The sequence below is a fragment of the Papaver somniferum genome, unplaced genomic scaffold, assembly GCF_003573695.1.
Source record: "Papaver somniferum cultivar HN1 unplaced genomic scaffold, ASM357369v1 unplaced-scaffold_21, whole genome shotgun sequence".
Lineage (NCBI taxonomy): Eukaryota > Viridiplantae > Streptophyta > Magnoliopsida > Ranunculales > Papaveraceae > Papaver > Papaver somniferum.
Genome location: NW_020631041.1, coordinates 17683681 through 17693708, shown reverse-complemented (window position 1 = coordinate 17693708; position 10028 = coordinate 17683681). Strand labels below are relative to the sequence as shown.

General features: G+C 35.1%; 1 long non-coding RNA gene across 2 annotated transcripts; it reads left to right on the top strand.

Annotated features, from left to right (window-relative positions):
- The first annotated feature begins 5166 nt into the window (after positions 1-5166).
- On the top strand, positions 5167-9730 carry LOC113340326. 2 transcript variants are annotated; one of them, XR_003355443.1, is made up of 4 exons: positions 5167-5461; positions 5567-6716; positions 7604-7638; positions 7736-9730. It is a non-coding gene; the product is annotated as an uncharacterized LOC113340326 (long non-coding RNA). The 2 variants fall into 2 exon arrangements; XR_003355442.1 differs by having other exon boundaries at positions 7604-9730.
- Positions 9731-10028: the final 298 nt, after the last annotated feature.

Sequence of the window (10028 nt, the reverse complement as noted above, 5' to 3'; positions counted from 1 at the left end):
TTCCACATGAAGCTGAGACATCACCAGCTCAATCAGCAGGTGCCCCTGATGGAGCCAAATGTTCATTGTTGAACATGGATGAAGAGGCTGTTGCTGTTGGTCGACTTTGTACTGGTGAATTTGGACGTACGGCTCATGGCTCACCTGTAGATGAAAATCATGCAAAAGTGTTGGTGGACCTCATACTAATGCCAACTGCACCGACCATAAAAGTTAACCAGTTTGCGAGGACCTTTCAAGAAGTTGGAATTGGAGGCTATGTGGTTCATCCAAAAGTCTACATCTGATATGATTAGAAGGGTCTATCTGTGTTTTTGGAAATGATGTGGATAACTCAGCCAGCAGCCTATGCTTTTTTGCTATTTTGTCAGCCATCTTTTTTGTTATTATTCGCACTTTTATATTTAAGCTGAACAAGGTGATATGTTCTCATAGGTAAACTCTGAGTAAACTCCGATGCAGTTGTGCTTAAGGGAGATTCTTATTCAAATGTGCATAAGAAACTACTAATTTTAACTGACTTTGAATGTTAATATATCTTTTTTGTGAATTTTACTTTGTGTATGAGTGTAGTTTTTGTTTCTATATATGCGTTTTTGGTTGGGCAGATGACTGCAGTTAAGGTTTGCTGAGGAAATAGGAGTCATCTGGGGAATATCAATCCCTGGTAATTACTTGACCTATTTCTGCTTGTACATTGAAGTTGCAATTTATGGATATAGTTTTAACCTTCAGTTTTACACTTTCTTGCGAGGTATAATGTTTAATGATCAAACTGCTGTTGGATTATGTTGTTGGTGACCTTCATCTCTGTTAAGTATATTTTGTGATCTTCTTGACATCATGCACAACCATGTCTTTCTTCTTTTATGTTATCTACGCTTCTGAGATCTAAGAAATTCTTGTATTTACTTTTCGACGGCAGCAATGGCGAAAGGAGACGATGCAGTTCGTAAGAAGAAGAACAAAGTCTTAAGAAAACGACTTAATGCTGACCCTTCTACTCTGTCTACACGTATTGCTGGTATTATTTCTGCTAAACAAAGACGAAAACAAGGAAAACATCGCCAGTGTGAGGTACTTGTTACAAATTTTTCATTCATTTGTATCCAAAATTAGGGATTAGTACAACATGGGTTTGGTGTTTACTGCTAGGACATTTCTTTTGTATGTGTGTGTGCAATCAGTAAAGTCAGGGTTTATTGAACAATAGAATCTAGAGTGGTGAAAAACTGAGTAGAGATAAGGAAACTTGGTTTTTGTTGGTTTATAATAGGGTTGCTAGAGTAGAAAAGCTGTCGATTTCTTTTGTAATCTATTTGTGAATAATATTGTGGATTAGTGAGGCAAGGTGAACTCTATGAGCACAATCTTGGCTCTTTTATGTATTCTTAGCAAAACACGTACAAATAGCATTTCCAGTGTCAATACATATTGACGTATGGAGAGATAAAAAGATATTTTGCAAATCTGAATGTTAACTGTGTTTTTCATTGGGTTCACTGTAATTGTCGATCTCTTTAAATGGACTTAGATCGTAGTCTTATTTATACATGTTTGTATGATGCTGCCAATTAAAAGGATGGGATCATGAGTGAAGCAAGGATTGGATGGTAGCCTATATGCAATTTCTGATGGAAGTAGTTTAGAAGTGTGAGTTATTTAGACCTTGTGTGATAATCTGTATCTATGATGGAAATAGTTTCTGTGGAAGCTCATTTTTGCTAATTGATTCAAGTAATGTTGTTTTTGCGACTATGTCCTGCATCAAGAATGTAATTCTGGTAATTCATGACTGCAAGATCTAACTTGAATCCATTGTTGTTCTGTTCTCCCTTGGACATACGCGAACAAAATTTGATTTTGTATCTCGTTTGAATCTTTAATGCCAATGCATGTTCATAATTTTTTGTGGGTGTTTTCTTTTGGAAGGTGTATCTCTTGCATTTGTATCTAAGATGGAAGTGTTTTATGTGGTGTAAGTACGAAGTTTGTGAAGAAATGAAGTGTTTTCAGAATTTGATGTTCCGTATCTGTTTATTGATTTATAATGTGGTTCAGTGTGATATGCTCATTTTACTTTGGATTACCGTAAGTTCAGTTTCCGTAGATAGAAATTAGTTGTTCATCTTTTGATGTGTGGTATAGATATTTTCTGATTGCTGTGCTGCTAGTATTTTCCATAATGTGTAATGTAACTTCAAGGTTTGCTTTTCTCAGAAAAACCACTTATCTGGCATGCGAAAGTCATATCTCAAGATATCCTTCGACACTGTTCAACATTTGAACTACTTCATTTCTTAGAACAAATTTGTAATGTGTGATTGCTGACACGTCCGAGATCTTTATCTCTTAGTAGTATTCTTTGTATGTTTTATCTCGCGTCGATATGGTATGCGAGAGTTTGTGAAACTCTATTTCTAAAAGCATTGTTTTCTTGTTTGCAGGTGAAGCAGTTATAAAGAATGTCGAGGACAAGCGGATATTGAATAAATAAACAAGTGGATCCAGGTAAACTTATTGGTATGATGGAACTCTTAGATTTTTGGATGATAAGTCATCTGCCTATACTTAGCAGTTGTGGCACTTTTATACTTAGCAGTTATGACTCATGAACACAACAGAAATTGGATTGAATGACTTCTTTTGAATGTTGGAATGTTAAATTGGATTGAATGACTTCTTTTGAATGTTGAAATGTTTGAATTGGATTGTATTGTAACAATTCCAGGGGATAGAGTACCTGCAGGGTAAAATGAAAGGGATGGAACATTAATATTGACAAGGTCAATAAAGACTGACTTTTTTTTTATTACGAAAGGATTCGTAACAGCAAAAAAGTGTTACGAATTTTTACCAGGATAGTAGGAGTCAGTCAACGTTGACCTGGTCAAACAATTAGTAACCCTGGTAAAAATTTAGTAACAGAAAATCCTTGGTTACTAAAATTTTACTAGAATATTGAAGTCGGTAAACACAAGCTTAGTCAATTTATTTGTAACCGCGGAAAATTTTTCGTAACGGTCCGGTGTTTGTTACGAATTTTAATTTTGTAACGGTCGCACGTTGGTTACGAAATCAGTCACAACCCTAAATTCGTAACGGCAACATGCAGGTTACGAATATTTGTCACACCCTCTTTTGTAACGGCTTTTGTGCGTCACAACCCCATTTCGTGACTGAAATAGTGGGTTACAAAACGCAAAATATGGTGTAGTGAAAGTGTCGTCCCAATTATCCTGAACTAGGTCCTGAACTAAAATGCTAATCATATTCACTTCCTCTGATTCATCAGAAGGTTGTCTAGTAACATTAAATACATTCACTTCAGTGGTCATATTACCAAAGGATATGTTCATAAGTCCGTTCCTACAGTTGATGACAACGTTAGCTGTGGCTAAAAATGGGCACCTAAAATCACTGGTATTTGAGCACTAGGGTCCTGAACAGGTTGAGTATCGAGAACAACGAAATCCACTGGTTAAATAAATTTATCAACCTCAATTAGAACATCCTCTACGACATCACGGGGTACTTTGACAGACCTATCAGCTAACTGTAGGGTCATTTTACTCGGTTTCAACTTACCAAGACCTAACTGGTTGTAAACATGATATGAGAGTAAGTTAACACTAGCTCCTAAGTCAAGTAGTGCATTGTCCACTGAATAGTTACCGATCACACAAGATATAGTGGGGCATCCAGAGTCTTTATACTTGAATGCATGACAGGAAAATCCTGGCCAGAGATGTACAAGGAAATCCTGACAAGAGGAGGGAGCTGGTCGCACATGAAAGTCATGACCAGAGGAGGATGAAACTGGTCGCGTAGGAAAATCCTGACAAGGTGGAGGTGGGCATAAAGATCAAGCTGCCACGGATTTCATTGCACAAATGGAAACAGTAATTTGGGAGTACATCAATACCTTAGAGGTTATAAAATAGAATATTAGTGCTTGAGGTTAAAACCTTTGTTAAGAGTAAAGTACGAAATATATTCAAGAGGAACTTTTTTTCTTTCAGTCATGACATGAATATCACCACAATATTGTGGGCGGGCTATAACAAAGTGAACAATGCATAGAGTACATTTTTTATGGCTTGTAGTGTCGATCTCTGTCAATGTGGCACAAAGCTGGGCGCTCATCCTCTATGAGGATGGGTATTGTATGGACGACTGGGTGGTTTATATGGAAATGATGCAGTCAGAAAGTAGCAAATCCTAGCAATTGTGCAGGACGGAGGCAACAATCGGTTGAGCAAGACACTTCAAAAAAGTTCCTAAAATAAGCAACAAGATAGAGAAAGAAAAGAAATAAAACTTATACTACTGGAGCCGATTGTTCTAAACCACCACGCACATCTCCACTGCACACTTTGAGACCCTAAAATCATGTGAAAAAAGGTAGTGTTTGGTGTGGTGTTGGGTGTTCCCTACTAGAGGTGGGGCAATGGCAATTACTGTAAATCGAGGAAAAAACAAAAAATTAACAAAAAAAAAATGGTACAACTCTTCGACCAACTGATATATTTATATATAATTGGGACAATGGGGTGATGTATGATTGAATGTAACAAGTGTTTCACCTTTTATGGGTGATGGGGTTCAGTCTTTTGTTTCAGGTATGACCGTTAAGAATGTTGTTACTCGCAAGAATGTTAAGTACTTGGAGAAGTGTCCGTCTCAAGGTTATGGTTTTGGAACGTTTGCCTTGACTACCTTAGGGGAGTTGGGGGACGATATTTGAAGCGCTTGCACAATCATATCGCTAGTCATGATGTTAATGCTCGGATTGGAGAATTTCTTTTTTATATGTTAAGTGTAGCCATCCAAAAAGGTGTTAAGAGTTTAATTTGTTGTTAGGCTTCCAACTAATTTATTAGCGGATGGTAAACCTAGTGGGTTGTTTCTTTTCTTTTTTCAAAAAAAAAAATAATAAGAAAAGAAAATAAGAAAACGTCTTTTATCAAAAAAGAAAGAGAAAAATCCCCATGAGTTATAATCGTCTTTTATTAAAAATAAATAAAATAAATAAAAAAATTGTAATAGTCGGACCAATAAAATTTATTAGGGGTAAAATAGTAACCTTGCATGAACCCTAAAATTTCTACGGCTTCTCTACCTTTAAGTCTCTGGAGTCTAGGTCCTCTTCACTCAGTAGTTCTACGGCTTCTCTACCTTCGAAATTTCTCTCTTCCCTTGAATTTTAATGGTCTAAGGTTCCTTTCATTCTTCTGTATTTGTGATTAGGAAGTGTTGGAGTTCTACTAGTCTCATAGATTTTCTTGATTTTGAGAAGATTCGATGGTATCTTCTGAATTTGATGCCCGAATATTTCATTTCCGTAATCACCTAATGGTGGAGAAGAAGCTATTATATGGTGGTCATGAATCAAGTCTGGCCATGAAATGTTGGTTGATACTGTAGAAAGTTTCAGTATCCTACCTCTCCAGATTCCATTGTAAGATCTTATTCTCAAATTGATTTTTTAAGGTAAACCCTTATTTTCATACATTTTTTTTAAATTCCTTATTTATTTTGATTTTATGATTCTGATTCTTGGCAGTGATTAGAAAGAGAGAGGGCTCTAGTGGGGGACCATAAAATTTAATCTATCTGATTTCTTGATTAAGACATGAAGATAATATGAATTAGGTGCCATCTTTTGAATCGTAGTAGCATACCTCCCAAGCAATTATGTATCTAAATCTATGATTCAAAAGTATCTGGTATCTTTTGATTTTATTTTTCCACAGTGATTGAGTCAAAATTACACTTGATATGAGCCTATTGATATTGCTATAACTACTGAGTTTGTACTGAATTTTTGTTATTAGAATAATATTGCACGTATTGGGTTTATTGAGTGTGAAAGCTATGTATTTGTAAAAAAAACCCAGCTCCTTGTTATTTGTCATTTCGTAAATTTACTGTGTTTGTTGCAGTACTATCCCTACTTTCGGATTATGTGTCATTTTGTTGGATTATCTTATTGGAAAAGTTGATTGATATAAGCTTCACATGGAACCGACTAAAAATCCACCCTCTGCTAGTCTTGGGTGGTGAGTCTCACCGCCCAAGAATTATCAGGGGTTGATTTTTAGACCCATGGGTCCTATTATTGGGTCACGGGAAAAACATGCCGAACCCAACCTACGGTACGGAAGATTCAACTACGAATGCCTGAAATGTATTTCATTTTGTATGGAAAAACTGCAGCTAGCATTTTGAGTTCGTATCTTCTCCTGGAGCATTGAAAGACTGCTATCACTACAACAGTATAGTGTGTCATAATCATTTTTCATACACTAAATTGCATGAGAAATTGCAAGTTAGATTTTCATTTGAATCAACATTTTGACATGCTGTTAGTGTAGTTGTATTTGAAGTTACATAAGATGGAGTATGATACAACAATGCTAGCTAGATAACAACAAAAGAAAAACATTTCATAAAATTTGATATGAGGCTAAAGTATTTAACTTTTCTTAGTAAATTTGAATATCTAATCTTCTTTTTTATGATTTAAATTGATTTAATTTTTCTTAGTAAATTTGTAATGATAATAAATGTTGCATTTTATTGGGGTTTTTGAGTGTGAAGGCTATGTATTCCTTTGCAGTTGTGTATACCAATGATGGAGAAATTGAAAACCAGTTGAGATTAGTTTTAACTGGTAGCGGCCAGACAACCGTAGGGATATCCACGGATAACAGGTTTAATTCAGTTCTGATTTTCTACTAACTCCGTCTCACATTTTTTGAGTGCATTTCATTACTATGGGTCTTTTTCTATGTGTTGTTTTAGTTTTTCCATTACAAAATGCAAGCTTCACCCTAGGCTGTGTCTGGCGTGATCAAACACTGGGACCCATCTAACCTGTAAACCCTCCCCTGGTAGTCGGTTGGGGGTCCCATGGGCTGTGTCACGCAAGACAGACTCGTAGCATTGTTTTCATTAGTATGGTGTTATTCCCTTGGTCCTGGTTCATGCGGAATAATCTGCAAGGGTCAACCCACGGTGGGTCTAGAATGCGAGTTTGGATTGTTAATATGGTCCATCTAGCAACCTTGGGTTTGTTCCTACTATGTTCCGTGTGAGACTGGTGGCACCCACTGTCCATAAACCCATCTCCTTGCTACCCGTGTCTTAACTTATTTTATAACTGAAGCACAATTACATCTATTAAATGTTATACACATCTGTATGTCACCTACAAAGCAAATAGGTCAACCTGGTACCAATTTTGTGTCGGAAGATGACTACATGGATTTTGCTTTTCCAAGCTATTTAGCTCATGATGCTTTGATTTCATGTTTGTAAGCTTGGGTAGCCACATTCCTTCCTACTGACTGCATACCATTTTTGTATGTTTTTCGTCTATTGCACTGTATGTGCACTGCTACATTGTTTATAGTTGTTAGTATGTCTACTCTTGAGTATGCAAGTTCAGTTCTAAGACTTCCAATGTTGTAACATTTTGATCTTGTCCCATGTCGGCAGATGACTAAATGAGAATGCTTTCCTTAGCTTTATTCAATGTTGTTTTTGAATTGTTTTAAGAATCCATGACTAACCTTTTATTGTTTCCTTTCAAATCAAGATAAAGAGTTGCATACATCTCTCTCTCTATCTGCGGTAAGATCCTTGACCAGGTAACTTTAGATCTTTCATGGGTTTATGTCATCATTTGGCCCCAATGATATTAAATTACTTCATCTGTTGATTTTTGTAGTGCAGTATTTGGTGCATTGTGATTGTTCCTTTCATGGCACGTTTTTATGTCTTTGGAAACATGAGGGCTGTTACTTGTCTTACTGATTTAATAGTAAGTTGTAGAGGTTCTATGCTATATATTACTGGCTAATTGCATCACTGCTCTGGGCATCAACAGATTTCTCTAGGCAAAATCATCAAGATCATGAACAAATGCTGGGTACATGTCAATCCATACGTCTCCAAGCCCATCGACCCTCTGCTGATAACAGGTTGTGGGCTATGGGACATATGCGTGTCCATTGACCTGTAGTTTGTTTGTGAGATTGTTGAAACCTTTGTATGGGGAAATTTATAGCCAAAATATTTTTGTTATAAAATGAGTTGAAAAATAGTTCTAACTAAAAAAGCCAAAATATTTTTATGTGAATATACATTCCTAGTCTCTAGTCAGATAATAGAGATACAATCTTACTGCTCAGGGAATTGTCAACAAGATAAGTAAACGATGGAATATAATTTAAAAAGCAGGATATATACAGAACTCGCATTTTTAGTAATTTCATTATCTTGGAAAAGGGGAAAATAATCTATACGTCGTGTGCACACAACTGTCTATACAAACACTATAATGGAAGTTGTCGTTAGTCAGATTTAAATCTATGTGAACGCCCCATGTAATAAGGCTTTAAAGCAAAAAAATATTTGTAAGCGTTAGAGGTGTAAACACGTTTACTTGATGAGTTATATACCATGTGGTCATCACTAGTGTACTGAAGTTGAGATTCGATTTGTCTGCCAAATAGAGGTTCTGAAATCTTATCAGAACTTTCCGTGGAAACTGATCCTGATAACATAATTAAGAGTAGTCAAGTAAATATCCATCACTAGAGCCAAAAATGTGCAAATCCCCAAGTAAAATATCATCATTACAGATGGGATTTGCACCTCTCTAACACCACGTCCTGTGGACTCATGCGATATCAGCAGGCTGTTTTTTATCAAAACAAGTAAACCGTTAAAAACATATCAGTACAAAAACAAATCATTGTACAACTTGGTAATATTTTTTGCTTCATACTCTTATTACATGGAGCGTTCACACAGATATAAACCGTACTAGCCAACTATAGGAATGTAGCGACAACTCTACAAAATCCATTACACTAGTTAATGAATGAAAAATATAAACCTTTTAAAATTACTAAATGACAAGTTGTGTATATGCCCTTTTTCTAAATTATATTGCTTCCATATTCCGGCGTTTATTTCTTGCGATTAAAAATGCATACGATAATCAAAATTAAATTAGTATAATATTGTAAGCGCTAGAGGTGTGCATGATAAAATCCATTACACTAGTTAATGAATGAAAAATATAAACCTTTTAAAATTACTAAATGACAAGTTGTGTATATGCCCTTTTTCTAAATTATATTGCTTCCATATTCCGGCGTTTATTTCTTGCGATTAAAAATGCATACGATAATCAAAATTAAATTAGTATAATATTATAAGCGCTAGAGGTGTGCATGATAAAATACAGTAGAAACTCTATAAATTAATGTTGTTGGGACCATCAGAATTTATTAATTAAGCGAGATATTAATTGACGATAAATATTAATTAATATCTTATTAACTTATAGATAAATTGAACTTTAATCAACAAATAATGTAGGTTTAGACAATTCGGATGAACAGTTTAGATAGTGATATCAGTCAAGACTTGTAAAATTTGATCGAAAAGTTGGGTTATCGCAATCCAATGAATGTCAATATGTCGTGAATATCTGGAAGAAAACGAAGTTACGCAATTGTTGACTGATGAAGAAATAATTGAGAGCGTTATGGGAACTGATAAAGATGGGAAAAAAGATGATGAAAGTTCTACGATAGCCCTTCATGAAACGAGGTTGTTAAGGCCACAATCACATTAAATAATTTCTCACTGGGCTATGAGAAACAACACTAGAAACTCTTACGATGATAAATGTGATATTGATTTTAACAAAAAATAGAAGACAACTTATTTATTTTTCTAGAAATTTTCATAAAAAACATTAGTTTATTGAATATATATATATAGTGGATTATTAATTTATATTTCATATGAGGTGTACGTAATTAATCAAAAATGTATTAATTTATACATAATGGATCTTTCAAAAATCAATATTATATTTCAAAAATCAATATATTTCATGCATACCTCTAACGCAGACAATATTATATTGCTATTTAGTTTTGATTATCATATGCACTTTTAATCGAAAGAAGTAAACGCTGGAAGATGGAAGGAATGTAATTTAG